Genomic DNA, 7,959 nt, shown 5'->3' with positions numbered 1-7,959 from the left:
CTGGCCTAAACAATAGTTCAGTGAAAAAAAAAAAAAAGAGTTCTAGTTCCTCCTCCAGGGAGATACATAATGATCTGATGCATATCTTCCAGTTGTTCTGCAGAAACTAAAACCCCCTACCCATATGGAAGAAGGTGGACTACATGCTGACCAGGAGAACATAGACCCCAGACTGGCTGGAACCAGAAGGCTGATGGTTAAGATTCCTGAAAGGTCATGCTGTTACCTCACCACCAACCAATTAGAAGAAAATCCCTGAGCTGCAACCCTCATCCCAAATGTTGCCTTTAAAAACCCTTCCATGAGAGCCACCGGGGAGTTTGGGTCTTTTGAACATGAGCTGCCTTTTCTCCTTGCTTGGACCCCTGAAAATAAATGCTGTAGTTTCCTTAACCACAACCTAGTGTCAGTAGATTGGCTTTGCTACAAGGCAGGCAAGCAGACTCAAATTCAGTTCAGTAGCAACTTCTCAAAAAATAACCAGAGCTTTACTATTTCCTGGAAGATAAAAAGGAAAAAAAGGGAAAAAGCATCAGTTGTTATGTATATCCCTTGAGGAGGAACTAGGACTCCTTTTTTTCACCGAACTATTGTTTAGGTTATCATTACTTTTCTTGCTATACTGCTTTTCCTTTGTTTCTGCATCCCCTCTACTTTCTACAGAAAGTATAGGGCAGCGTAAGAAGTACAGAAAAGTAGTAGATGATCTGTCAAATTGGATAGACCAGTGAATCAATTATATCTCTATTGTGAACTCATAGTTCTACTGGCCATACTCTGTAATTAGATTAGACTGGATAATAAGACATCTCTACAGTTAGTTCCTGTGACATAGTGATTTATAATAAAAAATACATATGTGCCTTTGGTTCCTGGCCCATAGTTCCAAACCCTTGTAATTTCCTGAGCAGAGAACAATGTGAGCACCTTTTTTATAACATTTGGTCTTTTGTCCTCAGTTCCTTAAATCACTTCAGAGCCAACAAGGTGAAGTAGGTGTCTTGTTATTCATAACAAGCCCCCTTCCACCACAGCTGGCTTTCGTTAATGAGGTGACTTTTGGAGAGCACCTAAGGATGCTGCTGGTTGCCAGGGGAAACAATTTGAATATAGGATTGGAACTTTCAGTCCCTCTCCGTGATGAGGGGAGAGGCAAGAGGAAAGGGACTGGAGGTGGAATCAATCACCTATGGCCAATAATTTAATCAACTGTGCCTATGTAATGAAGCCTCCATAAAACCCCAAAAGGATGGGATTCAGAGAACTCCTGGGTTGGTGAACGTGTAGAGAGTCGGGAGAGTGGCACACTTGGGGAGGGCATGGAACCTCTGAGCCCTTTGCCCATACCTTGCCTTATGCATCTCTTCTATGTGGCTGTTCCTGAGTAATATCCTTTTATAATAAACCAGTAATCTGGTGAGTTTCTCTGAGTTTTGTGAGCCACTCTCACAAATTAACCAAACCCAAGGAGGGCATATGGTAAGAAGCATAGGTGATAACCTGGACTGACATGACCGGCTTCTGAAGTGGGAGGGGGAGTCTTGTAGGATGGACCCCTTAACCTGTAACCCAAAGAGGGGGTCGAGGGAACCTCTGATTTGTAGCTGGTTATCAGAAGTACAGGTAACAACAACCTGGGTTCACAAATTTCTTCTGAAGTAAACAGCAGTCTTGTGGGACTAAGTCCTTAACCTGTGGAATCTGATGCTCTCTCCAGACGTACAGTGTCAGAATTGAGTCAAATTGTAGGATATCCAGCTGGTGTCAGATAATTGCTTATTGATGTGGGGAATGCCCTCCCATACACATACACCCCACACACAAGAATTGGTGACCAGAATCTTTAGGTCCCCAAAATGGGATTCTTAATTATTTACCTACAGGGTTTATAAACCCTTTTATAAGGAAAAAACCAAAAACTTCGACATATATCAACCACATAATTTTGAATACTAAATACACACTACATTTGATATCCAAGTGCAAAACATAAATGGCCTTCCTCAGCTGTGGCTGACCTTTATGACGGGCACAGCCATTAGGCTGAAGACTACGGCAGATCTTTTACCTATACATGTGGTTTCCGTGAAGGGATCCTTACTTAGAAGAAGTCCGAGCGGTAGCCACCCAGAAGATTCTGTTGCTCTGAAAAGGGCAGTTGTGGTTCTCCCAGCTTTCTGGCATGCTTGCTTAAAAGGAGCAAAGGGCTGCAGCTGCCATCATCCAGCAGAGGTGACAGGAACATCAGATGCATAAGCCAGTAGATTCAGAGGGGTAGGAGACATAAAATGTGAGGCTTATGAGGAAAAGAGACTGTCAAGGGAAAAAGAAGCAAAATTATCCTAGTGCACAAAACCTACTCTCCTAAGAGGAGTGCTATGAATGCAAAGATAATGTCTATAAGCTATAGGAATTTCTTCCTTGTTTATGAATCTTTAATATTTACTTATATCTCAATATTTCTCAAACATGTAATAAAGTTAATATGTATGTACCTGTCTCTCCACTGGACTCTGAAAACCCAAACCCACAGAATCTTGTACTTGGGTGGAAGTGAATAAGAGGCACTTCCAGTATATATGCCAACTCATAAAGTAGATAATAATAATGCTAATTCACATAAGTTTTGGTTTAACTTTTCAAAAGATCTTGACAACTGGGTTTGTAAGTGTTCTCTCATTGAAATGGTGTTAATTTTTTTGTCTTTGCTTATCTTACTTTCTCTGCTGAAAAAAGCTGGGAAAAAAACAGAAGTACTAAAAATTTACTAAGAGAAAATGTGCCTCTCTGGATTAGCGTAGTCAAGGTAGAAAACTCATATGTAATACTACATGTTAATCTGAATTAATATACATCAATAATTATAAATTGCAGTTGCAGTTGAGCTAATTTGAATTATTCTGACCAAGTCAGAAAACTATATGATTCAGTTATCTCAAACAAAGTCATGGTTTTGAGGTTTATTAGTTTGAGAAGTCTATTTTTTACATCCAATGAAGCCAACTGTTTGATATTAAACCTGTCCTAAAAAACACCTGTGTATAGTGTCATTGATTTAAAATACAATAAAATGTGCTTAAAATTCTATTGAAACACTGAACAGCTTTTAACTACAAAACCTGTTCTTATGGTACATCTAATATACATAAATGAGATAATTAACATTACTTAGTAGAAGAGTTACAGTTAACATTGTCAAGTGTTTGAATTTTAGGTATTGGAGTTGGAAACAGGGAAAAGACCCCATCATTTTGTGGGAAAATGACATAGGTCTTTTAATTAGACTGAAAGTAATATATTATTATTATTCATATTTTGATAGGTAGCTACAGGTTTCAACAGCTAAATTAAGCTTAGAAACACAAATGTGGCACTGAAGTAAATGGACATGGAAAATTTTACTTGTATCTTCCTCATTCTTTTCCTCTAAATCTCCCCCATCTCAGTAAGTGGTAACTCTTCCAGTAGTTTGGGACAAAAACTATGCAGTGATAGCTGATGCTTTTCCTTCTCTCACATCCAAACCTTGAGTAAATTCTGTTACATCGGTCTTCGGAATATCACCAGAACGTTCTTACCAGCTTCCTTGCTATCAGCTGTCATTTCTAGTTTGGATTATTACAATAATATTTAATCCTAAAGTGTTCACTGCTTCAACTGTTCATCCATCCACCCATCCAACAACTACTAATAAACAACCACTTATATCAGACACTGTTTGGGGTACTTAAGTACACAGAGAATTGCCCCTTTGGTCTTTACAAAAGGAATACCTCTTATCCATCCTAAATTTACTATGATGCATTGTCCCAGGACATAACTACGAGGGGACTAAACAGTCAACAATGAGAAAGTTAATGACTCAGTAAGGAATCATTTTCCAAGTCAAGATTCCAATGCTCTGCTTCTTAACCAGACTAAACTGGAGAACCTAACTGATATGTCATTAAGAATATTCTGATAGATCACTGTCAGTAATGATTTTTGGCATACAACATTGAAGGAATAAAAAGAATTGAATGACATTACTTTATAACATTCTTTTTACTCCTCTCAACTTAACAAGATGTTTTAGCCTTTACATCTCTAAAACTGAAAAAGAGAAAAAGAATGTACGTTGAACTCTGTCAGATTACAGCAATAAATACTACTCATCCATGAAAACTTTACCTAAATGATAAAAAACCCCAATATCCTAAGAAATGTATTCCAATAAAATATTACTTTTTATAATACTCAAAATTGTGACATTTATACTTTGATCAGCTGTATACTAATAACAGCTGTAATGATAAAAAATTTCTCTGAATTGACAACGTTCAGAACATTATGATCACAAGATACGCAATAAATGTAAATATACACACTTTTTTTGCTGCAAAAGAATAACCAATAAAACTTCCATACCTAAAACCTTACTACCTAACAGTGGCATTTTGTAGGTTAAGAGTTTCTCAATAGTACAGCACTATTGACATTTTGGGCTGGTTAATTCTTTGTTGTTGGGAATTGCCTTGTGCAATGTAGGATGTTTTGCAATATCCCTGGCCTCTCCCCACTAGATGCCAATAGCCCCTACTCCCTAGTTATGACACCAAAAATGTTTCCAGATATTGCCACATGTTCCCCCACCCCACTGAGAGGCAATATTCCCTAATTGAGTGCCACTGCTGTAGGGAATACAATAGCAGTGTAATGTAAAACTTTATCAAAGAGCTAGTTCATTTTTTTAAAATATATGATGGGTATCAAAATACTATATTTAATCCCATTGCATACGTTTAAAAGAGCGATTGTAAAATTACATTTTATGATGTACTGGAAATTACATTGCCATTATTTGAACTTATGGGGAGGAACTTTGGATGTTAGCTCACAATCCATTAGCCAAAGGCATTCAGCAGTTCATAGGATAGGTGGGTAATGTACATTAACATTCATTTACAGATCTTTTCCCAAACCCTAACGGGTACCTTAGAACACTCTTGAGTTTACCTCATATAGCTCTAAGCCTTCTTTTTTTTTTCCCTTTGATGAATGTATTAAGTTCTTGAAGACTATCTTTCTTTGTAAAAGTCTAGAAAACTGAACTGAAAGAGTATCAAGGCTTTTAAACACATGTAATATATTTAGATACAAATATTTTTCAAAATTCAACTTATATAGGCTAGTAATCTTTTTTACTCCCATTCTTCAAATGATGCCTATAAAATTGCAAAGATTTGGAGACTGAAAATAGCTTAAGAACTCCAAAGATCTTTTGTATACATAGAAGCAGTACTTCCTTAATCCTGTTACAAGGGCCGTAAATGGTGTCTCACTGCGCCTCAATCCTCTGAGCTTAATCATTGGCAAAAGTGCCAATGGAATCATTCATTCTAAATAAAAATATAAAAATGTATGTAGTGCTTTTATTGTTTTAAAGCAATTCCACATAAATTATCTACTATTAATTGAACACATCTAAATGACAGGTAGAAAAGATGTTAGGGATAAGAAATTTGCATTTAGTAATAACTTGCCTAGTTTACCATTCAGCAGAGCTGACTTCTCCAGACCAATCGCACCAAACTCTTTTCTTACGAAATCCTCATTTGAGATATTGCTCATAATTTTACATTTTATGAAGTTCTGGGATGCTTTGAAGGTAAGTTAAATCCAATTACTGCCAAAGGCTTCAAAAAGTCCTTAGCTTTATCACATTTCTTAAGCACTTTGTACAGGCTTTGTACAAATCAGAAGACTAAATTGTCCAACTTGTCTGTAGTCAATGTAATACCATTTAAAAGTCACTTTTGGGGCTTCCCTGGTGGCGCAGTGGTTGAGAGTCCGCCTCCCAATGCAGGGGACGCGGGTTCGAGCCCCGGTCCGGGAAGATCCCACATGTCGCGGAGCGGCTGGGCCCGTGAGCCATGGCCGCTAAGCCTGCGCGTCCGGAGCCTGTGCTCCGCAAGGGGAGAGGCCACAGCAGTGAGAGGCCCGCGTACCACAAAAAATAAAAATAAAAAAAATAAAAGTCACTTCTGTGTTGAATGCATTTATTAAATTGTACAAAAGTTTTTTGTTTCCTTTTTCAAAGTTTGAATTCTTATATCTTGAAGGTCAAAACACTGACTTCAACAGTACTTCTCAAGAGAATGGCTCTGCCTTTTACAATTAAACAGCTACTGAGAACAACACAGAGAAATAAATTTGATAATCCAGTATAGATGTTTCTCATTAAGCCTTCCAGAGTTGATGTATACAGGCCAGTTAACGGTTCTTCTAAAAATCACTGTCCAATCCCTATCATTAACTCAGTTAAAACCCAGATATTTAATGTCACATCAAGAATCACTTGTCCATCAGAAAAACGACTAGTCCTCATTTTAATTATTCTAGCGCTAAAACTGAAAAGCATTATAATTGCATATTCCAGCTACTGTAGAGTCTGGGTCCCCTAAAACTTCTACCAAAACAAGGCGCTGTAGTTCAGCATTTCCGAGTTATTTTTGCAGTTGTGACGTGAATCTGAGCCAAGGTGCCCGTGTGGCGCACCAGGCGGACCCGGGTCCCCACGGCTACCGCCACAGCAACGCGTCGCGTCCCGCAAGGCAGGCCCCAGCTCGCGGGGAGGGGCGAGGGCGCCCGCCCGCGCCTCAGGGACGCTCAGGGGAGGCGCCGGGACACTGTCTTCCCCGAGTTGAGGAAACGGCTTCAGGGCCGGGATGGGAAAGCTGGTGGGGAGCAAGCCAAATGCTCGTCCCTGCTTCTTCGCAATGGCTAGGGCAGAGCTCCCAGCAACACCAGGCCGCGTCAGTTCCTTCTACATCCTTCTTTCCCTTTTTTATCATGGTGCCTTGCAGACTTCGTTTTTTCCGTGCCCACGCAGGATAATTTAAGATGCCTCCACAAACGTGACAGACGCCAAAGGTGAAGCCTCCGAACAGTCCCGCCAAAACTCACGCCTTTTCCCACGTTTTCTCCGCAGGGCCGCCCCCGAGTGAGAGTTGTGCGGGCACAGGGGAAGCTCGAGCTCCCGCCGCGGCCTCGCTACGCCCCGCCCCCGGGCGCGCGCCCCACCCGTATAAGGCTCGGGGGGCACGCCGCTCCGCCCACCTTGCCTCCAGCCCGCGCGCGCGCGCCGGGCGGAGGCAAGGGTTGCAATAGGTTTCCGCAGTTTCTTTCTTTCTTTGTTTTTTTCCTCTTAGAAGATTGTTTCCACAATGGCAAAAAACAGGGCCCAGTAGAAGTCAACAACCATAAAAGAGTAACTGTTGCTAAAAGTAATTTCAGCACAGGAGCTCGCGAGTTTACCCCGCCTCCAAAATAGCTCGAACTCCGCCCCCATGGAGCCGCCCCCCCCCCCCCCCCACCCAACCAAAGCCGCCCCTGGGAGCCCGCGCTTACGCTTTCCGGGCGGTGCGCGACGCGCTCGCTCCGCCCTGCCAGCCCCGCCCTCCGGCCCCCTCTCCCTCCCTCAGGAGAGCCAGCGCGCACGAACTAGGGCATGCGGCGTCAGGGACGCGCGGGCACCTCATCCTTCCCACCTTCCTACACTGTTGCTACTTTTCGATGTGAGACATTCCAGCTTCTCATCCCCTTCCGTGAGTCCCTCCTTTCCTCTTATTAGAGACCCCATTCGCTCGACGGGCGGCCACCAGCGCAACAGCTTTCGCGCCCCAAACAAGAAGAGCGCGTGCGCGTACACGGGCGGACGCGGGCGCGCGGCCGTTAGGTCCCCGCGCTCCCTCCCCCTCCCCCCGCTGTATAACTTGACTGGCTTGGAGGAGGCGCCGCCGGAGTCGGAGGGCGGGGAGCTCGGAGGAGGGAGCTCGAGAGTTGTGGAGACTAGTGACTGGGAGAAGTGGCAGCCTGCTCCGGTCGGCTCCTTCCCGCTCCCCGTCTCTCTCTCTCTCTCTTAACACACCTACTCCGCCTTCCGCCCCAGCCTGCGCCCTCGCTCCTTTTCTCGCCCGG

General features: G+C 42.5%; 1 long non-coding RNA gene across 1 annotated transcript; it reads right to left on the bottom strand.

Annotated features, from left to right (window-relative positions):
* Window positions 1–1,927: 1,927 nt before the first annotated feature.
* On the bottom strand, window positions 1,928–7,295 carry LOC308617477. Its single transcript, XR_014015882.1, has 2 exons — window positions 5,523–7,295; window positions 1,928–2,313 (listed from the first exon to the last, which is right to left on the bottom strand). It is a non-coding gene; the product is annotated as an uncharacterized lncRNA (long non-coding RNA).
* Between the last annotated feature and the right edge of the window lie 664 nt (window positions 7,296–7,959).

This window comes from Mesoplodon bidens (assembly GCF_964165515.1).
Source record: "Mesoplodon bidens genome assembly, chromosome: 5".
NCBI classification, from domain to species: Eukaryota; Metazoa; Chordata; class Mammalia; order Artiodactyla; family Ziphiidae; genus Mesoplodon; species Mesoplodon bidens.
The sequence above is the reverse complement of the archived record's forward strand: the minus strand, read 5'-3'. Positions and strand labels throughout refer to the sequence as shown.